This window comes from Arachis hypogaea, chromosome 14 (assembly GCF_003086295.3).
Source record: "Arachis hypogaea cultivar Tifrunner chromosome 14, arahy.Tifrunner.gnm2.J5K5, whole genome shotgun sequence".
NCBI lineage: Eukaryota > Viridiplantae > Streptophyta > Magnoliopsida > Fabales > Fabaceae > Arachis > Arachis hypogaea.
Window position 1 is genome coordinate 79,054,145 of NC_092049.1, and position 26,283 is coordinate 79,080,427.

Genomic DNA, 26,283 nt, shown 5'->3' on the forward strand with positions numbered 1-26,283 from the left:
AAGCATGTCAGAGGGACACTTTTTGGTCAACTCTTTGTATCTTTCCCAAGCTTCATAAAGGGATTCACCATCTTTTTGTTTGAAGGTTTGAACATCTACTCTAAGCTTGCTCAGCTTTTGAGGAGGAAAGAACTTGGCTAAGAAAGCCGTGACCAGCTTATCCCAAGAGTTCAGGCTATCTTTGGGTTGAGAGTCCAACCACACTCTAGCTCTGTCTCTTACAGCAAAAAGGGAAAATCATGAGCCTGTAGACTTCAGGATCTACTCCATTAGTCTTAACAATATCACATATCTGCAAGAATTCAGTTAAGAACTGAAAAGGATCTTCAGATGGAAGTCCATGAAACTTGCAGTTCTGCTGCATCAGAGAAACTAGCTGAGGTTTCAGCTCAAAGTTGTTTGCTCCAATGGCAGGAATGGAGATGCTTCTTCCATGTAAATTGGAATTAGGTGCAGTAAAGTCACCAAGCATTCTCCTTGCATTATTATTATTTTCGGCTGCCATCTCCTCTTCCTGTTCGAAAATTTCTGAAAGGTTCTCTCTGGATTGTTGTAATTTAGCTTCTCTTAGTTTTCTCTTCAGAGTCCTTTCAGGTTCTGGATCAGCTTTAATAAGAATATTCTTGTCCTTGCTCCTGCTCATATGACAAAGAAGAGGGCACAGAAAATAATAATAATAATAATAATAGGGATCCTTTATACCACAGTATAGAGGTCCTTATGTAAGTGGAAGAAAGGAAGGGGACAAAGAATGTAATGTAAAGAAAGAAACACAAGGGTGAGGAGAGCAGAGATGTGAGATGAGGAGATGTTAGTAGATGAATAAATAATTAGAATGAGAGAAGAGAGAAGGAGAATTTTCGAAAATTATTTTTGAAAAAGAGTTAGTGATTTTCGAAAATAGTTTTTGAAAAAGGTTAGTAATTTTTGAAAATTAAAATTAAGAATTAAAATAATTAATTAATTAAAAAGAAATTTTGAAAAAGAGGGAAGATGTTTTCGAAAATTAGAGAGAGAGAGTTAGTTAGGTGGTTTTGAAAAAGATAAGAAACAAACAAAAAGTTAGTTAGGAAGTTAGAAAAGATATTTTGAAATCATATTTTTTGAAAAAGATAAGATAAGAAGATATTTTTGAAAAGATATGATTGAAATTGGTTTTGAAAAAGGTTTGATTTTTTTTTAAAAATCACAATTAATGACTTGATTCACAAGAAATCATGAGATATGATTCTAGAACTTAAAGTTTGAATCTTTCTTAACAAGCAAGTAACAAACTTAAAAACATGGAAGAATAAGAAATAAGAAAAATATTTTTGAAAAATATTTTTGGAATTTTCGAAAATAACTAAGAAATTTGAAAAAGATTTGATTTTTAAAAAAGATTTTGAAAAAGATAAGATTTTTAAGTTGAAAATTTGATTTGACTCATGAAAACAACTAGATTTTAAAAATTTTTTGAAAAAGTCAAATCTAATTTTCGAAATTTTAAGAGAGAAAAAGGGAAAGATATTTTTTTGATTTTTGAATTTTTATGATGAGAGAGAAAAACAAGAAAAATGATGCAATGCATGAAAGTTATGGATCAAAACAATGAATGCATGCAAGAATGCTATGAATGTCAAGATGAACACCAAGAACACTATGAAGATCATGATGAACATCAAGAACATATTTTTGAAAAATTTTTATATGCAAAGAAAACATGCAAGACACCAAACTTAGAAATCCTTCATGTTTAGACTCTATGGATGCAAGAATGCACATGAAAAACAAGAAAAGATGCAAAACAAGAAAACATCAAGATCAAACAAGAAGACTTACCAAGAACAACTTGAAGATCATGAAGAACGCTATGAATGCATGAAAATTTTCGAAAAATGCAAGATGAGTATGCAATTGACACCAAACTTATAACATGACTCAAGTCTCAAACAAGAAAAACAAAAATATTTTTGATTTTTATGATTTTCTAATTTTTTGTATTTTTTTTTAAAATTATTTGAAAAACAAAAATAAGGATTCCAAAATTTTTAATATGAATTCCAGGAATCTAGCATTCTTAGTCTAAAGCTCCAATCAAAGGGTCAGGCAAGGCTTAATAGCCAGCCAAGCTTTAGCATGTAATCCAGATATGACATGCCTGACATTCCCTACAGACATGACTTTACAGCCAGCCAGGCTTCAACATGCTTCATGAAACACTAGAATTCATTCTTAAAAATTCTGAAGAAAAATATATTTTTGAAAATATTTTTATTATTATTATTTTTTTTTTCGAAAACAAAGGAGAAATTTTTGAAAGATTTTTGAAAATTTTTTTTTTGAAAACAAAACAAAAAGAAAATTACCTAATCTGAGCAACAAGATGAACCGTCAGTTGTCCAAACTCGAACAATCCCCGGCAACGGCGCCAAAAACTTGGTGCGCAGAAATTGTGATTACACTTTGATTATGTAAAATTCATTGCTCTTTCTTTCCCTGGTAATGGCGCCAAAAGACATGATGCCTATACCATGGTTCACAACTTCGCACAACTAACCAGCAAGTGCACTGGGTCGTCCAAGTAATACCTTACGTGAGTAAGGGTCGAATCCCACGGAGATTGTTGGTATGAAGCAAGCTATGGTCACCTTGTAAATCTCAGTCAGGCGGATATAAAATAGTAATGGGGTTTTCGAAATTAAAGAATGAAATAAGGATAGAAATACTTATGTAATTCATTGGTTAGAATTTCGGATAAGCATGTAGAGATGCTTTCGTTCCTCTGAACCTCTGCTTTCCTGCTATCTTCATCCAATCAATCTTACTCCTTTCTATGGCTAGCTTTATGTAAGGATGTCACCGGTGCCAATGGCTACTTTCGATCTCTCTTGGGAAAATGATCCAAATGCTCTGTCACAGCATGGCTAATCGTCTGCAGGCATCACCTTTGTCGTTGGTTGCATCCTATTCCTCCTTGTGAAAATGGTCCGATGCACTGTCACTGCATGGCTAATCATCTGGAGGTTCTCGATCATACTGGAATAGGATTTACTATCCTTTTGCGTTTGTCACTACGCCCAGCACTCGCGAGTTTGAAGCTCGTCATAGTCATTCAATTCCAGAATCCTACTCAGAATACCACGGACAAGGTTTAGACTTTCCGGATTCTCATGAATGCCGCCATCACTCTAGCTTATACCACGAAGATCCCAATATCTCGGACTCGGTCCCCTGTATTGGTAATCTAAAAGATACTCACTCTGTCTAATGTAGAACGGAAGTGGTTGTCAGGCACGCGTTCATAGGGAATGATGATGATTGTCACGTTCATCACATTCAGGTTGAAGTGCGAATGAATATCTTAGAAGCGGAATAAGTTGAATTGAATAGAAAACAGTAGTACTTCGCATTAATCTTTGAGGAACAGCAGAGCTCCACACCTTGATCTATGGAGTGTAAAAACTCTACCGTTTTGAAAATACATAAGTGAGAGGTCCAGGCATGGCCGAATGGCCAGCCTCCTAAAACATGATCACAGGACCAATAATACAATCCAGGATACCAAAGATGTCTAATACAATAGTAAAAGGTCCTATTTATAATAAACTAGCTACTAGGGTTCACAGAAGTAAGTAATTGATGCATAAATCCACTTCCGGGGCCCACTTGGTGTGTGCTTGGGCTGAGCTTTGAGTGTTACACGTGTAGAGGTCATTCCTGGAGTTGAATGCCAGTTTTGGTGCCAGTTTGGGCGTTGAACTCCACTTTGCAACTTGTTTCTGGCGCTGGACACCAGAATTGGGCAGAGAACTGGCGTTGAACGCCAGTTTGCGTCGTCTAAACTTGGGCAAAGTATGGACTATTATATATTTCCGGAAAGCCCTGGATGTCTACTTTCCAATGCAATTGAAAGCGCGCCATTTTGAGTTCTGTAGCTCCAGAAAAGCCACCTTGAGTGCAGAGAGGTCAGAATCCAACAGCATCAGCAGTCCTTCTTCAACCTCTGAATCTGATTTTTGCCCAAGTCCCTCAATTTCAGCCAGAAAATACCTAAAATCACAGAAAAACACACAAACTCATAGTAAAGTCTAGAAATGTGAATTTAACATAAAAACTAATGAAAACATCCCTAAAAGTAACTAGATCCTACTAAAAACATACTAAAAACAATGTCAAAAAAGCGTATAAATTATCCGCTCATCAGTCACCAAGCATCCTCCTTGCATTATTATTATTTTCGGCTGCCATCTCCTTTACTTGTTCGAAATTTTCAATAATGTTGTCTCTGGATTGTTGTAATTTAGCTTCTCTTAGTTTCCTCTTCAGAGTCCTTTCAGGTTCTGGATCAGCTTCAACAAGAATGCCTTTTTCCTTGTTCCTGCTCATAAGAAAGAGAAGAGAACAAGAAAAGAAGAGGAATCCTCTATGTCATAGTAAAGAGGTTCCTTATTGTTAGTAAAAGATGAAAAGGAATAGGGGTGAATAAAATGAAGAATCCAAACACAAGGTTAAGGATAGGAGCAGTGATGTAAGATGAAGAGAAGTGTTAGTAGATGAATAAATAATTAGAAGGAGATGAGGGAGAAGGATTTTTGAAAATTATTTTTAAAAAAGGGGTAGTGATTTTCGAAAATAGTTTTTGAAAAAGGTTAGTAATTTTCGAAAATTAAAATCAAAAATTAAAATAATTAGTTAATTAAAAAGAATTTTTGAAAAAGAGGGAAGATATTTTTGAAAATTAGAGAGGGAGAGTTAGTTAGGTAGTTTTGAAAAAGATAAGAAACAAACAAAAAGTTAGTTAGTTAGTTGAAATAAATTTTGAAAAGATAAGAAGTTAGGAAGTTAGAAAAGATATTTTGAAATCAAATTTTTGAAAAAGATAAGATAAGAAGATATTTTTGAAAAGATATGATTGAAATTAGTTTTGAAAAAGATTTGATTTTTAAAATCACAATTAATGACTTGATTCACAAGAAATCACAAGATATGATTCTAGAACTTAAAGTTTGAATCTTTCTTAACAAGCAAGTAACAACTTGAAATTTTTGAATCAAAACATTAATTGATGATGTTATTTTCGAAAATTATGAGATAAAGATAAGAAAAAGATTTTTGAAAAATATTTTTAAAATTTTCGAAAATAACTAAGAAAAGTGAAAAAGATATGATTTTTGAAAAAGATTTTGAAAAGGATAAGATTTTTAAATTGAAAATTTGATTTGACTCATAAGAAACAACTAAATTTTAAAAAGTTTTGAAAAAGTTAACTCAAATTTTCGAATTTATGAGAAGAAAAAGGAGAAGATATTTTTTTTATTTTTGAATTTTTAATGATGAGAGAGAAAAACACTAAAAATGCTCAATGCATGGAAATTTTAGATCAAAACAATGAATGCATGCAAGAATGCTATGAATGTCAAGATGAACACCAAGAACACTTTGAATGTCAATATGAACATCAAGAACTTATTTTTGAAAATTTTTATATGCAAAGAAAACATGCAAGACACCAAACTTAGAAATCTTTCATGTTTAGACTCTATGAATGCAAGAATGCATATGAAAAACAAGAAAAGACGCAAAACAAGAAAACATCAAGATCAAACAAGAAGATTTACCAAGAACAAATTGAAGATCATGAAGAACACCATGAATGCATGAATTTTTCGAAAAAATGCTAGATGAATATGCAATTGACACCAAACTTTCAACTTGACTCAAGACTCACAAGAAACATGAAATATTTTTTATTTTTATGATTTTATGAATTTTTTTTTTGTATTTTCTTTTAATTAATTTTTTTTCGAAAATCATTTTGAAAAAGAAAAATAAGGATTCCAAAATTTTTAATATGAATTCCAGGAATCTTATGCTCTTTAGTCTAAAGCTCCAATCAAAGGGTCAGGCATGGCTTAATAGCCAGCCAAGCTTTAGTATGTAACTCAGACATGACACGCCTGACATTCCCTACCCAGAATAATTAGACATGGCTTTACAGACAGCCAGGCTTCAACATGCTTCATGAAACACTAGAATTCATTCTTAAAAATTCTGAAAAAATATAATTTTTTGAAAACATTTTTTTTTCGAAAACAGATGAGAAATTTTTGAAAGGTTTTTAAAAAATTTTTGAAACTAAAACAAAAAGAAAATTACCTAATCTGAGCAACAAGATGAACCGTCAGTTGTCCAAACTCGAACAATCCCCGGCAACGGCGCCAAAAACTTGGTGCACGAAATTGTGATCTCTGGTAATGGCTCCAAAAACTTGGTGCTCTAATCTCAATTCATAATTTATCACAACTTCGATAGAACTAACCAGTAAGTGCACTGGGTCGTCCAAGTAATAAACCTTACGTGAGTAAGGGTCGATCCCACGGAGATTGTTGGTATGAAGCAAGCTATGGTCACCTTGTAAATCTCAGTCAGGCGGATATAAAATAATTATGGAGTTTTTGAAATTAAATAATAAAAGAAGGATAGAAATACTTATGTAAATCATTGGTGAGAATTTCAGATAAGCGCATAGAGATGCTTTCGTTCCTCTGAACCTCTGCTTTCCTGCTGCCTTCATCCAATCAATCCTACTCCTTTCCATGGCTGGCTTTATGTAAGGGCATCACCGTTGTCAATGGCTACATCCCATCCTCTTGTGAAAATGGTCCAAATGCTCTGTCACAGCACGGCTAATCATCTGACGTTCTCGATCATACTGGAATAGGATTCACCCTCCTTTTGCGTCTGTCACTACACCCAGCACTCGCGAGTTTGAAGCTCGTCACAGTCATTCAATCCCTGAATCCTACTCGGAATACCACAGACAAGGTTTAGACTTTCCGGACTCTCATGAATGCCGCCATCAATCTAGCTTATACCACGAAGATTCTGATTAAGAGATCCAAGAGATACTCATTCAATCTAATGTAGAACGGAAGTGGTTGTCAGGCACGCGTTCATAGGGAATGATGATGATTGTCACATTCATCACATTCAGGTTGAAATGTGAATGAATATCTTAGAACCGGAATAAGTTGAATTGAATAGAAAAACAGTAGTACTTTGCATTAATCTTTGAGGAACAGTAGAGCTCCATACCTTAATCTATGGAGTGTAGAAACTCTACCGTATGAAAATACATAAGTGAATAGAGGGTAGGCATGGCCGAGTGGCCAGCCCCCAAACGTGATCAATAGATCAAAATATAATCCAAAGATGATTCCAAAGATATCTAATACAATAGTAAAAAGTCCTATTTATACTAAACTAGTTACTAGGGTTTACAGAAGTAAGTAATTGATGCATAAATCCACTTCCGAGGCCCACTTGGTGTGTGCTTGGGCTGAGCTTGAATTCTACACGTGGAGAGGTCATTCTTGGAGTTGAATACCAGCTTTTGTGCCAGTTTGGGCGTTGAACTCCACTTTGCAACTTGTTTCTGGCGCTGGACGCCAGAATTGGGCAGCGAGCTGGCGTTGAACGCCAGTTTGCGTCATCTAAACTTGGGCAAAGTATGGACTATTATATATTTCTGGAAAGCCCTGGATGTCTACTTTCCAACTCAATTGGAAGTGCGCCATTTCAAGTTCTGTAGCTCCAGAAAATCCATTTTGAGTGCAGGGAGGTCAGAATCCAACAGCATCAGTAGTCCTTCTTCAACCTCTGAATCTGATTTTTGCTCAAGTCCCTTAATTTCAGCTAGAAAATACCCGAAATCACAGAAAAACACACAAACTCATAGTAAAGTCCAGAAATGTGAATTTAACATAAAAACTAATGAAAACATCCCTAAAGGTAACTAGATTCTACTAAAAACATACTAAAAACAATGTCAAAAAGCGTATAAATTATCCGCTTATCACAATACCAAACTTAAATTGTTGCTTGTCCCCAAGAAACTGAAAATCAAATAGGATAAAAAGAAAAGAATATACTATAAATTCCAAACTATCAATGAAACATAGCTCCAATCAAATGAGCGGGACTTATAGCTTTTGGCGTCTTGAATAGTTTTGGCATCTCACTTTATCCATTGAGGTTCAGAATGATTGGCATCTATAGGAACTCAGAGTTCAGATAGTGTTATTGATTTTCCTAAAAACAATGCCAAAAAGCGTATAAATTATCCGCTCATCATCTTCCCGCTCCTTAGTTGAACAACTTGACATTCTTCTGTTATCTGTTTAGATAGCTGCTGTCTTGTCTGATTCAATTGTGCTTCTATATTCTTGTTAGCATTTTTAGTGTCTTGGAGCATCTCTTTAAATTCTGCTAATTGTTTTGTCATAAGGAGTAATTGCTGATTAAGTTCAACAATCTGTTCTTGAGGATTAGGATCAGTAGTTACTGCCCTAGCCTCTTCTTTTATGGAGGACTCACTGCTTGAGTACAGATGTTGATTTCTAGCAACCGTATCTATGAGTTCTTGAGCCTCTTCAATCATCTTTCTCATGTGTATAGATCCACTAGCTGAGTAGTCTAGAGATATTTGAGCTCTTTCTGTAAGCCCATAGTAGAAGATGTCTAACTGTACCCACTCTAAAAACATTTCAGAGGGGCATTTCCTTAGCATCCCTCTGTACCTCTCCCAGGCCTTATAAAGGGATTCATGATCATCTTGTTTAAAGCCTTGGATGTCCAACCTTAGTTGTGTCATCCTTTTTGGAGGGTAAAATTGATTCAGGAATTTGTCTGATAACAATCTCCATATGTTTATGTTTGCTGTAGGTTGGTTATTTAACCACCTCTTAGCTTGATCTTTTACAGCAAATAGAAACAGTAATAATCTGTAGACATCCTGATCTACTTCTTTATCACGTACTGTGTCAGCAATTTGTAAGAACTATGCCAGAAACTCAGTAGGTTCTTCTTGTGGAAGACCGGAATACTGGTAATTTTGCTGCACCATGATAATGAGCTGAGGATTTAGCTCAAATCTACTTGCTTTGATGGGAGGTATACAGATGCTACTCCCATATGCAGTTGTAATGGGGTTAGCATATGACCCCAGAGTCCTTCTGGGCTATTCATTTCCACTTATGTCTATGATGGAGAAAAGAGAATTGATATGAATTGCAAATAAATTATATTTTTAAATTTTTTATTTTATTTAATTAAAAGTAACCGAATAAAATAAAATAAAATAAATGGAAGATAAAATAAAAGTTTCAAAAATTAGAAGAAAATGAAATAAAAGCAAATTGAAAACTAAATTAATTAATTAATTAAAAATATTTTGGAATTAGCAATCAGAAAGATATGATTGAAAATTATTTTGAAAAAGATATGATTGAGAAGATATGATTGAAAAGGTCACTCTACAACTACTATAAATACACTGGAGCACCCAGGTATTACTCATACTCTGATTCTACATAAAACCTGCTTAATACCCGTGCTAACTTAAGCATCGGAGTCTCTTGCAGGTACCCCTCACCCTCCGGTGACGAAGGATCAGCAGTGCAGCAAGTCCAGCAAGCAGTGCAGCAAGTCCAGCAAGCAGTGCAGCAAGTCCAGCAAAGTCAGACACAACAGTGCCGGCTGCCACCGACCAGCCAGACACGACATCTCCGACCAGTACGGAAGATCTCGTCCGAGATCGACCTCAAGTTTCAGGTAACCCTCGGAACATTGGCGCCGTTGCCGTGGACCTGGAAGTCATCCCATGGCGGATGACCATGACAACGACCACGATTCAGATCTCGAGGATAGAACGCCGCACAAAAACGGGGACACTATACTGAAAGATACCCCGGAATCTAATGGGGACAAAAATTCATCAAATCCGGGAGCAATAGAAGCGCTTTAAGATCGCTTAAAGCAACTTGAGAAAGAAACCCAACAACAACGAGAGATCGGAAAGGATCTACAAAGAGAGGTACGGCGACGTCGCAAATTGGAAGAAAAACTACAGCAATTAGAAACCGACCTCAAATCGAAAGCTCCTCGGACTGTTCCTGAGGAAAACTCATGCAAAGAACAAAATCCATTCACCAGGGAAATCATGAAAACCAAAATTCCAAAAGACTTTAAACTCCGGGATATGATTTTATATGATGGCACCACAGGTCCCAACCATCATCTCAGCAATTTCAGAAGCAGAATGTACCTCACCGACGCCTCAGATGCCGTTCGCTGCAAAGCTTTTCCAACAACTCTCACGAAGACAGCAATCAGATGGTTCGACAACTTACCTCCAAAGTCTATCTCAAACTTTGATGACCTGGCCAAAAAGTTCCTGGCTAGATTTTCCATCCAGAAGGATAAAGCCAAGCACGGCCCCAGCTTGCTAGGGATCAAGCAAGGAGATCGGGAGAGCCTCCGCAACTACATGGAAAGATTCAACAAAACATGCATGGACATACAAAGCTTACCAACAGAGGCCGCCATCATGGGACTCATCAACGGCCTACGAGAAGGACCTTTCAGCCAATCTATATCAAAAAAGTACCCGACCTCCTTGGATGAAGTACAGGAACGAGCAGAAAAATACATCAACATGGAAGAAAACGCTCGGTTAGGAGAAACCTCAAAATCAGGGGCCTCCTACCGAGACAGAGACAAGGATTCCAAGAGAAAAGAAGATCGACAAGGGGGGAAAATAAAAAAATACCATAATTACACTCCTCTCAGGGCATCCCTGGTCGAGATATACAAAGAAGTCTGCCATACAGAAAAAATCCCCCCAGCACGGCCACTCAAAGGCAAAAAGGGAGGAGGAAACCGGAAGGAATATTGTGAATACCATCGAGTCCGAGGACACTCCACAAACGAATGTTTCGACTTAAAAAACATCATAGAAAAATTGGTGAGAGAAGGAAAATTAGATCGATTCCTGGCCACCCGAGATGATGATCAAAGAAAGAGACGAAGGGATGAAGATACCGAACGAACAGAACGATCACCTCGGACACCAGAAAGACATGTCCACATGATACATGGCGGATTCACAGCAGGTGGGATCTCCAAATCCTCTCGCAAAAGATATCTCAAAGAAGTATATCAGGTCGAAGGAGAGGAGGAAGCACTCAACATCCCGGCAATAACATTCACTAAAGAAGACGCATCCGGCATCATCGCAGGACACGACGATCCCATGGTCATCACCATCATATTAGCAAATGCTAACCTACACCGCACCTTAATAGACCAAGGGAGTTCTGCCGACATCTTATTCAAAACAGCCTTTGATAAACTCGGCTTAGAAGAAAAAGAACTTCAAGCATATCCAAACAGTCTGTTCGGATTAGGAGACACCCCGGTTCGACCACTAGGATACATACCGCTACATACAACCTTCGGAAAAGGGAACCAAATTCAGGACCCTCAAAATAGACTACATCGTGGTCGATGTAAGTTCAGCTTACAATGCTCTCATAGGTCGGACAACACTCAACCAACTCGGCGCAATAGTCTCGACCCCACACCTATGTATGAAATTCCCAACACCAAAAGGGATAGCCACGATAAAAGCAGATCAAAAGATGGCACGTCGCTGTTACAACGAAAGCCTAAACCTCAGAGGCAAAGGAGAAGAGTTCCACACAATCGAGCTGGGCGGAGTTCAACGACGAGAAGAACTTCGTCCCCAGCCAGAGGGTGAGATAGAAAAGATCCAGATCGGGGACACCTCGGAAAAAATAACTAATATCGGCACAATCCTAAAAGGAGATTCAAAGGAATTACTAATACAATTCTTACGAGATAATGTCGATCTCTTCGCGTGGAAAGCCGCAGACATGCCGGGCATAGACCCTAAGCTAATGTGTCATAAGTTAGCGGTCTATTCAAGATCTCGGCCGGTACAGCAGAGACGAAGAAAACTTAGGCCAAAGCGATCCCAGGCTGTGGAAGAACAAGTACAGGCACTACTGGAAGCAGGATTCATAAGAGAAGTCAAATATCCACTATGGCTAGCCAACGTTGTCTTGGTGAAAAAATCAAATGGGAAGTGGCGAATGTGCACCGATTACACCGATCTCAACAAGGCTTGTCCAAAAGATCCATACCCACTCCCAAATATCGACGCTCTGGTAGACGCTTCCTCCGGATATAAATATCTCTCGTTTATGGACACATACTCGGGATACAATCAAATCCCCATGTATCCACCAGATCAAGAAAAAACTTTGTTCCTAACACCAAAAGCAAACTACTGCTACATTGTGATGCCTTTCGGTCTCAAGAACGCAGGAGCTACTTCCAAAGGCTAATGAATAAAGTCTTCTCGGATCACATCAGAAAGACCATGGAAGTCTACGTGGACGACATACTAATAAAAACACAAAGTGAAGAGACACTATTGTCTGACCTGGCCCAAGTTTTCGACACCATAAGAAAGCATGACATGCGACTCAACCCCGCGAAATGCACATTTGCAGTAGAAGCAGGCAAATTCTTAGGTTTCATGCTCACACAAAGAGGAATTGAAGCAAATCCAGACAAATGTCAGGCCATACTAAACATGAAGAGCCCAACCTATGTCAAAGAAGTACAGCAACTCAATGGGAGATTGGCCGCCCTATCCCGATTCTTAGCAGGAGCTGTGATAAGATCTCTCCCCTTCTATGCTACTTTAAGAAAGGGAAGGCAGTTCGAATGGACGACAGAATGTGAGCAAGCCTTCCAAGACTTTAAGAAGTTCTTAGGACAGCCACCTATCCCCTCTCGACCACGAGAAGGAGAACCACTCATATTATATCTCCCTGAAGGAAACCGGGCGATAGCCTCAGCACTAGTCAGAGAAGACGAAAGTGGGCAGCAACCTGTCTACTTCATTAGCAAAGCACTACAGGGATCCGAGCTGAACTACCAGAAAATAGAAAAATTTGCCTATACTCTTATTCTAACATCTCGACGACTCCGCCCGTACTTCCAAGCTCACACCATTAAGGTCCGAACAAATCAGCCCATAAAAAGAATATTGCAGAAAACAGATTTAGCAGGCAGAATCCTACAATGGACAGTCGAGTTATCAGAGTTTGACCTCCAATATGAAGCTCGAACGGCCATCAAATCACAGTATATGGCCGACTTTATCGCAGAATTCACAGATGCCCTGGAAACCCCCACAGAATGGAATCTCTATGTGGACGGTTCTTTAAATAAAACTGAAAGCGGCGCAGGCGTGATAATAGAAAGCAACCAAGGAACCCAAGTTGAGCTCTCCCTCAAGTTCGGGTTCCCGGCCTCAAATAACCAGGCGGAATATGAAGCATTGTTAGCTGGTTTGAAGCTGTCTAAAGAGATTGGAGCTCAAAAACTCAACATCTACAGCGATTCACAAGTGGTCACATCACAAATAACGGGGAGTTACCAAGCCAAAGATCCCACCATGAAAAAGTATTTGGATAAAATCAAGGAACAGCTCGGACAAATTGGGGAATATAAGATCTGCCACATACCCGGCGAACAAAATGCCCGAGCTGACGCACTCTCGAAACTAGCCAGCACCAAACCAGGGGGCAACAATAGAAGTCTCATCCAGGAAATATTACAGAACCCGTCAATGTCGGAAGAGGAAAAAAAGGATGGATGACCCCCATAATCATCTATCTCAGAGCAGGAACACTCCCCACAGAAGAAAAGGAGGCAAAGAGGCTAAAAAGGGAAGCACAGTACTACACCATTATAAACAACATCCTGTACAAAAGAGGGATCTCAGTACCATTACGGAAATGCGTACCGACCTCCCACACAAAGAAAGTGTTAGAAGAAGTACACGGCGGCATTTGTGGTAATCATCTCGGAGCACGAGCTCTCGCCAAAAAAGTACTCCGGGCAGGGTTTTATTGGCCAACTCTACAGAAAGAAGCTACAGAATTTGTAAAGACATGCCCACCATGTCAGAAACATGCCAACTTTCACATCACCCCGCCAGAAGAGCTCATCAGCGTAACTTCGCCTTGGCCGTTTGCAAGGTGGGGGCTCGACCTTCTCGGCCCCTTCCCCCAGGGGTCAGGACAAGTTAAATTTCTCATAGTAGGGGTAGACTATTTCACAAAGTGGATCGAGGCAGAGCCCCTAGCCAATGCCACCGCTCAAAGAAGTCGGAAATTCCTATATAGAAACATCGTCACAAGGTTCGGCGTTCCATATTCAATAACCACAGACAATGGCACTCAATTCACAAATGCAGGCTTCAGAAAACTAGTAGCCGACTTAAATATAAAGCATCAGTACACCTCCGTTGAACATCCACAAGCCAATGGACAGGCCAAAGCTGCCAACAAAGTCATATTGGCCGGGTTAAAACGGAGATTACAAGATGCAAAGGGAGCTTGGGTAGAAGAGCTTCCACAGGTCCTATGGGCATATCGAACGACGCCACATTCCACCACGAAGGAATCCCTCTTCCGGTTAGCATATGGAATAGAGGCAATGATTCCAGTAGAAATTGAGGAAGGATCGCCTAGAGTAGTTCATTACAATGAGGAAGCAAACTCTCAACTTCAGAGGGAAGAGCTCGACCTACTACCTGAAATCCAAGAGAGAGCTCGAATCAGGGAAGAAGCTCTAAAGCGCCGAATGGCTTCCAGATATAATCAAAGGGTAGTGCCGAGAAGTTTCGCAGAAAACGATCTCATCCTAATCCGAAATGATATTGGAATAACTCGACCAGGAGAAGGAAAGCTGGCAACAAACTGGAAGGGACCCTACCGAGTTGTAGAAGTACTTGGGAAGGGCTACTACAGACTGTCTGATCTCGATGGACGAGAGCTTCCCAGATCATGGCACGCTTGCAACCTAAGAAGGTACTACAGTTAGGAAGGTAACAGATCTCATTATTGGATGCACTCTTTTTCCTGAAAAGGTTTTTTAATGAGGCACCAAGTTGAGACCCAGACACTATCCGACTTAAAGGGATGAAAAAATTCCCACATGTATATATTTGCACTTTCCTTTGAATAAAATATATTTAGATATTCTACAAGATCTCAAGATGCATTAATCTGAAGTATTCATCATCCGATTATAAAAGCAACAGATCGGCAGAAAGTGAAAAAACAATTTTACTGCATGATCACGATAAAGATAACCGTCCGATAAAGGTGAAAACGCGATTCACCCAAAAGATGATCTAACGATGACAACCACTTTCTACAAATCGGCAGTGATGAACACGGAATAATGTAAGAAGTTATCGAAAGCAATCCAAAAAGAACCTGACGAGGTCTTACGGATAGCTAAAATAATAACTTAAAGACTGGCCGACGTCCAGAAGTCGGACCAAGTCAACCCAAGTTATAAGTAAACCCTGGAAAGAGGTCTGTCCAACCCTATTAAAGAGGATTACTTTAACTTAGAAGGGCTCGACCTAACAAAGTCAGCCCAAAATAAAAAGGTTATAAAAGTAATCCCTGAAAGAGACCTGACAAAGGTCCAAGAAAGAGGATTACAAAAATAACCTAGAAAGAGATCGACCTAATGAAGTCGATCTCCTACAAAAAGAAAAGGTTGTAAAAGTAATCCCTGAAAGAGACCTGACAAAGGTCCAAGAAAGAGGATTACAAAGATAACCTAGAAAGAGATCGACCTAATGAAGTCGATCTCCTACAAAAAGAAAATGTTATAAAAGTAATCCCTGAAAGAGACCTGACAAAGGTCCAAGAAAGAGGATTACAAAAATAACCTAGGAAAGAATCGACCTAATGAAGTCGATCTCCTACAAAAGAAAAGGTTATAAAAGTAATCCCTGAAAGAGACCTGACAAAAGTCCAAGAAAGAGGATTACAAAAATAACCTAGAAAGAGATCGACCTAACGAAGTCGATCCCCTACAAAATGAAAAAGTTATAAAAGCAATCCCTGAAAGAGACCTGACAAAGGTCCAAGAAAGAGGATTACAGAAATAACTTAAAAGGGGACCAGCGCAAAAGAACCACCGAGAAACAAGTTGGACCCATAAGTCACAACCTCAAAGGATCCAAGCTACAAACAATAAAACAAAGCAATCCGAGGAAGTCGAGATGCAAGATTTCAAGCATCAGTAGAAAACAGAAAAAATGCCAAGTCAAAAAACTACTTCTTTTACTCTATAAAAGTTATAAGGCCCGGAAGGCCACCAAAATCTACCGTGAAAGGATAGCGAGCAACCTTTTGTTTTTCAAAAAAGTAAAAAGTTGCTAAAGAAGCAACCAGGAAATGTCAGCAATTAAATAAAAAGTTTTAAAGCCCACAAGCCGGGCCAACTACATATCCAGAAAGAGATCAGCAAACATCAGGAGCCTTCTTGGCAGCATCAGGACAAGGAGAAGGAGGACGAGTATGAATTGGCACAGCATCCACAGTTCCATCCTCCTGGTTCAGAATTTGGCAATCCGAGTCAGGCGCAACCGAAAGAGCAAATGAGGTCGACACTTTGGCAGACGACGCAGGGGGAGGAGCAACCTCATCATCATCATCCTCATCATCAGGGATAATCTTGCCATCCCTGACAATTTTATCCAGGCTAAAGGGGGTGAGATCGGCCTCGGGAGCAATGACCCGAACTTGCTCCTTGAAGTTTTCGTAAGCAGCAGTAACGCTACCAACGAGATGACTTTGGAGCTCAGAATAATCTTCCCGGACATTGTCGAGCTCCCCCCTCAGGCGCATCATCTCCCGATAGGATGTAACGTAACTATCCTTATGCATCATGGCTGTGTCCTCAGCCAACCTTAAAGAAGCTGCCAGTGATTGAGAACTCGCCTTCTCGTTCTCTAAGTCCTTCTCCAGCTTGGCTACCTTTATCTCAAGTTCCTCCTTCAACTCCTTCATCCGATCAAACTCTTGTTTTGCCTCCTCCATAAACGCTTTAGTGGCATGGAGAGGGAGATTCTGAGCAGTCCGATATATGGCAGCCGCCATATACGCCATCTTTACGTGATTTCGGGCCATAAATTTCAAGTGATGGAGGATGGACACATCATCCATGGAGAGGGCGCCATAGGGACCGATTTGCTGATCCACAAATTCAATGGCATTAAAATCAGGAGCATCGAGGTCGAAGGGCTCAGCTGTTTTTTGTTTTTTATTGGGAGGAGCAACAGATGGAGCGACAGAAGTGGGGTGAGGATCCACCAAACGGACTCGGGGTGTAGGGATCACCTTCTTCACCCCAGGAGAACTCGGCACTGATGGCTTCTCGCGCACTTGGGAGGACCCCTCTCCAGCCGCCTTGGCCGCAATATTTCTGGCAGCAGTCGCCCTCTACGCCCTCTTAAAAGCTTTCATGGATTCATTATTCTTCATTGCCTCTGAAAATAAAACAGAAATTAAGCTACAAGTCAGATAAGTCGGAAAGACAGCTACAAGCAACATAAACAGATAATAAAGGAAATACAAGTTACCCAGTTTAGTTTGAAGAAGAGAAAGATTGGTCAGAAATTTCTTTGTGTCAAGATGGGGAGGATGACCCCAGCGTTCTTCCAAGACAGTTGCAAAAGCTCGCTCAGCCTCATCCAACATTTCCCACGCATATCTAGAGACCCTCACATCTTTTCGCCACTCCAAGGGAAAAGCAGGTTCGTCATTTTCATCCAAAAAAAAGGGCCGAGCTCCTTCAACAGCTCGGACCTTAAAAAAGTAGTTTTTAAAATCACGGAATGACTCGTCAAACATGGAAAAGACCTTCTTTCCCTGGGTGGAACCAAAGGAGACCTAAGCTGACTTCTTTTTTATCACACCGGGCTTAGTCAAGACAAACAGATAGAAAAAGAGAGATTGGGAAGCAGGAATACCAGAACCATTGCACAACAATTGGAAAATTTTTATGAAACCCCAAGAATTGGGGTGAAGTTGAGAAGGGGCAACATTACAGGACCATTAGAGGTCGGTTTCAAATTGAGTAAAAGGAAGGGTGATACCCAGCTGACCGAAGAAAAAATCATAAACATAAAAGAAAGGGCGATCATCAACAACCCGAGTAGAAAAGCAAACTCTCTCCTCAGAAGAGGGAGGGACAAGTTCATAATTCTTCTCATCACCAGGATTACTACAGACCCTATGAAACTGCCTAAGCTGCGCGCAAAACTCAGAATCAACTAAAGAGACACACATAAGAACCATCGAGTCCACCCAATCGGCCATGCCCTCGGGAACCTGGGAAGACATCTCTACAACGTTATTGCGAGAAGACATGAGGCCAACTAAACCCTACAATAAGAAAAGAAGAGTGGATTACTAACAAAACATCTCGGATGAAGTGCAAAACAACTCGACAGACGAACAAACAGGAAAGGAAAACCCCAAGACTCAAACCAAAGCCTTGGGGCATCCTTTGGAGGCAGTAACAAAACAAGGTATCAAGGAAAATCTACTTACATCCCGGCATCTCGCAAAAAAGAATAGAAGATCTCAAACAGCAAGCATTTTTCATAGGAGAAAGACAAAACACAAACATTTTTTATTTTAATTTGATTTCATTCCTAATTTTCGAAAATCACTAACTCTTTTTCAAAAATTATTTTCGAAAACTTCCCCCTCTCATCTTCTTCTATTTATTTATTTATTTACTAACATCTCTTCCTCACTCACCAAAAATCCGAACCCCCTCTCTCTCTCTGAGTTCAGATTTTCTCTTCTTCTTTTCTTCTACTCTTCTTTTCTTCTACTCACACAGGGGAACATCTATACCTGGGCAAAAAGGATCCCTATTATTATTATTTTTCTGTTCCCTCTCTTTCATATGAGCAGGAGCAAGGACAAGAACATTCTTGTTGAAGCAGATCCAGAACCTGAAAGGACTCTGAAAAGGAAACTAAGAGAAGCTAAATTACAATAATCCAGCAAGCACCTTTCAGAAATTTTCGAACAGGAAGAGGAGATGGCAGCCGAAAATAATAATAATGCAAGGAGGATGCTTGGTGACTTCACTGTACCTAATTCCAATTTACATGGAAGAAGCATCTCCATTCCTGCCATTGGAGCTAACAACTTTGAGCTGAAACCTCAATTAGTTTCTCTGATGCAGCAGAACTATAAGTTTCATGGACTTCCATCTGAAGATCCTTTTCAATTCTTAACTGAATTCTTGTAGATATGTGATACTGTAAAGACTAATGGAGTAGATACTGAAGTCTACAGGCTCATACTTTTCCCTTTTACTGTGAGAGACAGAGCTAGAATATGGTTGGACTCTCAACTTAAGGATAGCCTGAACTCTTGGGATAAGCTGGTCAAGGCTTTCTTAGCCAAGTTCTTTCCTCCTCAAAAGCTAAGTAAGCTTAGAGTGGATGTTCAAACCTTCAGACAGAAAGAAGGTGAATCCCTCTATGAAGCTTGGGAGAGATACAAGGAACTGACCAAAAAGTGTCCTTCTGACATGCTTTCAGAATGGACCATCCTGGATATATTCTATGATGGTCTGTCTGAATTAGCTAAGATGTCATTGGATACTTCTGCAGGTGGATCCATTCACCTAAAGAAAATGCCTACAGAAGCTCAAGAACTCATTGACATGGTTGCTAATAACCAGTTCATGTACACTTCTAAAAGGAATCCTGTGAATAATGGGACACCTCAGAAGAAGGGAATTCTTGAAATTGATACTCTGAACGCCATATTGGCTCAGAATAAAATATTGACTCAGCAAGTCAATATGATTTCTCAGAGTCTGAATGGAATGCAAGCTGCACCCAACAATACTCAAGAGGCATCTTCTGAAGAAGAAGCTTATGATCCTGAGAACCCTGCAATAGCAGAGGTAAATTATATGGGTGAACCTTACGGAAACACCTATAACCCCTCATGGAGAAATCACCCAAATCTCTCATGGAAGGATCAACAAAAGCCTCAACAAGGCTTTAATAATGGTGGAAGAAACAGGTTTAGCAATAGCAAGCCTTTTCCATCATCCACTCAGCAACAGATAGAGAATTCTGAGCAGAATCCATCTAGCTTAGCAAATTTAGTCTCTGATCTATCTAAGGCCACTGTGAGTTTCATGAATGAAACAAGGTCCTCCATTAGAAATTTGGAAGCACAAGTGGGCCAGCTGAGTAAAAGGATCACTGAAATCCCTCCTAGTACTCTCCCAAGCAATACAGAAGAAAATCCAAAAGGAGAGTGCAAGGCCATTGATATAACCATCATGTCCGAATCCAAGGAGGAAGGAGAGAACGTGAATCCCAAGGAGGAAGACCTCCTAGGACGTCCAGTGATCACTAAGGAGTTCCCCTCTGAGGAACCAAAGGAATCTGAGACTCATCTAGAGACCATAGAGATTCCATTGAACCTCCTTATGCCCTTCATGAGCTCTGATGAGTATTCTTCTTCTGAAGAGAATGAGGATGTTACTGAAGAGCAAGTTGCCATGTTCCTTGGTGCAATCATGAAGCTGAATGCCAATTTATTTGGTAATGAGACTTGGAGAGATGAACCTCCCCTGTTCACCAATGAACTAAATGCATTGGATCAACTGAGACTGCCTCAGAAGAAACAGGATCCTGGAAAGTTCCTAATACCTTGTACCATAGGCACCATGACCTTTGAGAAGGCTCTATGTGATCTTGGGTCAGGAATAAACCTCATGCCACTCTCTGTAATGGAGAAACTCGGAATCTTTGAGGTACAAGCTGCTAAAATCTCATTAGAGATGGCAGACAATTCCAGAAAATAGGCTTATGGACAAGTAGAGGACATAGTAGTAAAGGTTGAAGGCCTTTACATCCCTGCTGATTTCATAATCCTAGATACTGGGAAGGATGAGGATGAATCCATCATCCTTGGAAGACCCTTCCTAGCCACAGCAAGAGCTGTGATTGATGTTAATAGAGGTGAATTAGTCCTTTAATTGAATGAGGACTCCCTTGAGTTTAAAACTCAAGGACATCCTTCTGTAAACATGGAAAAGAGGCACAGTAAGCTTCTCTCAAAACAGAGTCAACCAGAGCCCCCACAGTCAAACTCTAAGTTTGGTGTTAGGAGGCCACAACCAAACTCTAAGTTTGGTGTTGAACTCCCATATCTAAACTCTAAGTTTGGTGTTGGGGAGTCTCAACAATGCTCTGAACATCTGTGAGGCTCCTTGAGAGCCCACTGTCAAGCTATTGACATTAAAGAAGCACTTGTTGGGAGGCAACCCAATTTTTATTTATCTAATTTTATTTTTATTTTTATTGTTCTTTCGTGTTTTATTAGGTTCATGATCATGTGGAGTCACAAAATAAATAGAAAAATCAAAAACAGAATCAAAAACAGCAGAAGAAAAATCACACCCTAGAGGAGGATCTTACTGGCGTTTAAACTCCAGTAAGGAGCATCTGGCTGGTGTTTAACGCCAGAACAGAGCATGGATCTGGCGTTGAACGCCAGAAACAAGCAGCATCCTGGCGTTCAGATGCCAGAAATGCACACTGAGGAAGAGCTGGCGCTGAATGCCAAAAACAAGCATCTGGGCACTGAACGCCCAGAACAAGCATCAATTCGGCGTTTACATGCCAGAATTGCATGCAAAGGCATTTTACATGCCTAATTGGTGCAGGGATGCAATTCCTTGACACCTCAGGATCTGTGGACCCCACAGGATCAACTCAGCATCTGTGGACCCCACAGGACCCCCACCTACCACCACTCATTCTCTTCCCTCTTCTCAATGTTCATCCTCTCTTCCCAATAAACACTCTTCCCCAAAACTCTTCACCAATCACCTCAATCTCTCTTCCCTATCACCACTTCACCACTCACATCCATCCACTCTTCCCCAAAAACCTACCTTATAAACTCCACCTACCTTCAAAATTCAAACCAATCTCCCACCCCAAACCCACCCTATATGGCCGAACCTTAACCCCCCTCCCCTCCCTATATAAAGCCCTCCCTTCTTCCTCATTTTCACACAACACAACATTCTCTTCCCCTTCTTGGCCAAATACACCTCTCCCTCCTCTCCTCCATATTTTCTTCTTCTTCTTCATCTATTCTTTCTTCTCTTGCTCGAGGGCGAGCAATATTCTAAGTTTGGTGTGGTAAAAGCATAAGCTTTTTGTTTTTCCATTACCATTGATGGCACCCAAGACCGGAGAATCCTCTAGAAAAGGGAAAGGGAAGACAAAAGCTTCCACCTCCGAGTCATGGGAGATGGAAAGATTCATCTCCAAAGCTTATCAAGACCACTTCTATGATGTTGTGGCCAAGAAGAAGGTGATCCCCGAGGTCCCTTTCAAGCTCAAGAGAAATGAGTATCCGGAGATCCGACATGAGATCCATAGAAGAGGTTGGGAAGTTCTAACAAACCCCATCCAACAAGTCGGAATTCTAATGGTTCAAGAGTTCTATGCTAATGCATGGATCACTAAGAACCATAATCAAAGTAAGAACCTGAACCCAAAGAATTATCTCACCATGGTTCGGGGAAATTACTTAGATTTTAGTCCGGAAAATGTGAGGTTGGCGTTCAACTTGCCTATGATGCAAGGAGATGCACGCCCCTACACTAGAAGGGTCAACTTTGATCAAAGGTTGGACCAAGTCCTCATGGACATATATGTGGAAGGAGCTCAATGGAAGATTGACTCAAAAGGAAAACCGGTTCAACTTAGAAGACTGGACCTTAAGCCTGTGGCTAGAGGATGGTTGGAGTTCATCCAGCACTCCATCATCCCCACTAGCAACCGATCTGAAGTTACTGTGGATCGGGCCATCATGATTCATAGCATCATGATTGGTGATGAAGTAGAAGTTCATGAAGTCATCTCCCTTGAACTCTACAAAATAGCCGAAAAGTCCTCCCCCTTGGCAAGGCTAGCTTTCCCTCATCTTATTTGCCATCTATGTTACTCAGTTAGAGCTTTCATAGAAGGAGACATTCCCATTGAGGAAGAGAAGCCCATCACTAAGAAAAGGATGGAGCAAACAAGAGAGCCCACTCATAGAGCTCAAGAAACACGTGAGGAAGCTCATCATCAAGAAATCCCTGAGATACCTCAAGGGATGCACTTTCCTCCACAAAATTTTTGGGAGCAAATCAACACCTCCCTAGGAGAATTAAGTTTCAACATGGGACAACTAAGGGTGGAACATCAAGAACACTCCATCATACTCCATGAAATTAGAGAAGATCAAAGAGCAATGAGGGAGGAGCAACAAAGACAAGGAAGAGACGTAGAAGAGCTCAAGGACATCATTGGTTCCTCAAGAAGGAAACGCCACCATCACTAAGGTGGACTCATTCCTTGTTCTTGCATTCTCTGTTTTTCATTTTCTCTATGCTAAGTGTTTATCTGTGTTTGTGTCTTTATTACATGATCATTAGTGTCTAAGTGTCTATGCCTTAAAGTAGTGAATATGAATCCATCACCTCTCTTAAATGAAAAATGTTTTAATTCAAAAGAACAAGAAGTACATGAGTTTCAAATTTATCCTTGAACTTAGTTTAATTATATTGATGTGGTGACAATACTTTTTGTTTTCTGAATGAATGCTTGAACAGTGCATATGTCTTTTGAAGTTGTTGTTTAAGAATGTTAAATATGTTGGCTCTTGAAAGAATGATGACAAGGAGACATGTTATTTGATAATCTGAAAAATCATAAAAATGATTCTTGAAGCAAGAAAAAGCAGTGAATACAAAGCTTGCAGAAAAAAAAATGGCGAAAAAAAATAGAAAAAAAAAGAAAAAGCAAGCAGAAAAAGCCAAAAGCTCTTAAAACCAAGAGGCAAGATCAAAAAGCCAATAGCCCTTAAAACCAAAAGGCAAGGGTAATAAAAAGGATCTCAAGGCTTTGAGCATCAATGGATAGGAGGGCCTAAAGGAATAAAATCCTGGCCTAAGCGGCTAAACCAAGCTGTCCCTAACAATGTGCTTGTGGCGTGAAGGTGTCAAGTGAAAACTTGAGACTGAGCGGTTAAAGTCAAGGTCCAAAGCAAAAGAAGAGTGTGCTTAAGAACCCTGGACACCTCTAATTGGGGACTTTAGCAAAGCTGAGTCACAATCTGAGAAGGTTCACCCAGTTATGTGTTTGTGGCATTTATGTATCCGGTGGTAATACTAGAAAACAAAGTGCTTAGGGCCACGGCCAAGACTCATAAAGTAGCTGTGTTCAAGAATCAACATACTGAACTAGGAGAATCAATAACACTATCTGAACTCTGAGTTCCTATAGATGCCAATCATTCTGAACCTCAATGGATAAAGTGAGATGCCAAAACTATTCAAGAGGCAAAAAGCTACAAGTCCCGCTCATCTGATTGGAGCTATGTTTCATTGATAGTTTGGAATTTATAGTATATTCTCTTCTTTTTATCCTATTTGGTTTTCAGTTGCTTGGGGACAAGCAACAATTTAAGTTTGGTGTTGTGATGAGCGGATAATTTATACGCTTTTTGGCATTGTTTTTAGTAGAATCTAGTTACTTTTAGGGATGTTTTCATTAGTTTTTATGTTAAATTCACATTTCTGGACTTTACTATGAGTATCTGTGTTTTTCTATGATTTCAGGTATTTTCTGGCTGAAATTGAGGGACTTGAGCAAAAATCAGATTCAGAGGTAGAAGAAGGACTGCTGATGCTGTTGGATTCTGACCTCTCGGCACTCAAAGTGGATTTTCTAGAGCTACAAAACTCAACATGGCGCGCTTTCAATTGCGTTGGAAAGTAGACATCCAGGGCTTTCCAGCAATATATAATAGTCCATACTTTGGCCGAGTTTAGACAACGCAAAAGGGCGTTGAACGCCAGTTCTACGCTGCAGTCTGGAGTTAAACACCAGAAACACGTCACAAGCCAGAGTTGAACGCCAGAAACACGCTACAAACTGGCGTTCAACTCCAAGAATGACCTCTCCACGTGTAAACTTCAAGCTCAGCCCAAGCACACACCAAGTGGGCCCTGGAAGTGGATTTATGCATCAATTACTTACTTCTATAAACCCTAGTTACTAGTTTAGTATAAATAGGACTTTTTATTATTGTATTTGACATCTTCGGATCATCTTATGATTTTTAGTTCATCTTAGGATCATATTGATCACGTTTGGGGGCTGGCCATTCGGCCATGCCTGAACCTTTATCACTTATGTATTTTCAACGGTAGAGTTTCTACACTCCATAGACTAAGGTGTGGAGCTCTGCTGTTCCTCATGATTTAATGCAAAGTACTACTATTTTCTATTCAATTCATCTTATTCCACTTCTAAGATATCCATTCGCATCCAAGAACATGATGAATGTGATGATTATGTGACGCTCATCATCATTCTCACTTATGAACGCGTGTCTGACAAACACTTCCGTTCTACATGAAAACAAGCTAGAATGAATATCTCTTAGATATCTAATACAGGGGACCGAGTCCGAGATATTAGAATCTTTGTGGTATAAGTTAGAACCCATGGATGGCCATTCCTGAGATCCGGAAAGTCTAAACCTTGTCTGTGGTATTCCGACTAAGATCTGTGAAGGGATGGCTGTGACGAACTTCAAACTCGCGAGTGCTGGGCGTAGTGACAGGCGCAAAAGGAGGGTGAATCCTATTCTAGTATGATCGAGAACCTCAGATGATTAGCCGTGCCGTGACAGAGCATTTGGACCTTTTTCACAAGAGGATGGGATGTAGCCATTGACAACGGTGATGCCCTTACATAAAGCTTGCCATGGAAAGAAGTAAGACTGATTGGATGAAGATAGCGGGAAAGCAGAGGTTCAGAGGAACAAAAGCATCTCTATATGCTTATCTGAAATTCTCACCAATGATATACATAAGTATCTTTATCTTTATTTTCTGTTTATTTATTATTATTTTCGAAAACTCCACAACCATTTGATATCCGCCTGACTGAGATTTACAAGGTCACCATAGCTTGCTTCAAGCCGACAATCTCTGTGGGATCGACCCTTACTCACGTAAGGTTTTATTACTTGGACGACCCGGTGCACTTGCTGGTTAGTTGTGCGAAGTTGTGAAGTTATGTTTAGACCATGGTATTGTGCACCAGTTTGTTGGCGCCATTACCAGAGAGAGAACGAACAACAAATTTTACAACCTGAGTAACAATTTTGCATTATCAGTGAGAAAGAAGGAAGAAGGGAGAAGGAAGAAATAAGGAGGGAAAAGAAAAAGTAGGATTTGGAGGAGGGAAAGATAAGATATGTGGCAATTTTAGGTTGAGCTGTGCGGCGCATGCAACACGGCCGCGTGGGGCACGCGTTCGCGTGGATGCACTTCAAGTATGGTGACCCGATCGCGTCGGTCAAGCAATCGCGTGACCCATGTTATGCTTCTGGCGCGAGTGCAGCCTCGCGCCAGCACCACTCTCTGTTCAAATTAATTTATTTGCCAAAATTGGAGTGGCGCGATCGCGTGGGTCACGCGATCGCGCCAGTGTGC

General features: G+C 40.1%; 2 non-coding genes across 2 annotated transcripts; one reads left to right on the forward strand and one right to left on the reverse strand.

Annotated features, from left to right (window-relative positions):
* On the forward strand, positions 1 to 108 carry LOC112746476 (small nucleolar RNA R71). The gene has a single exon (XR_003174358.1). It is a non-coding gene; the product is annotated as a small nucleolar RNA R71 (small nucleolar RNA).
* Positions 109 to 19,179: 19,071 nt separating this feature from the next.
* LOC112746377 (small nucleolar RNA R71) lies at positions 19,180 to 19,287 on the reverse strand. The gene has a single exon (XR_003174266.1). It is a non-coding gene; the product is annotated as a small nucleolar RNA R71 (small nucleolar RNA).
* Positions 19,288 to 26,283: the final 6,996 nt, after the last annotated feature.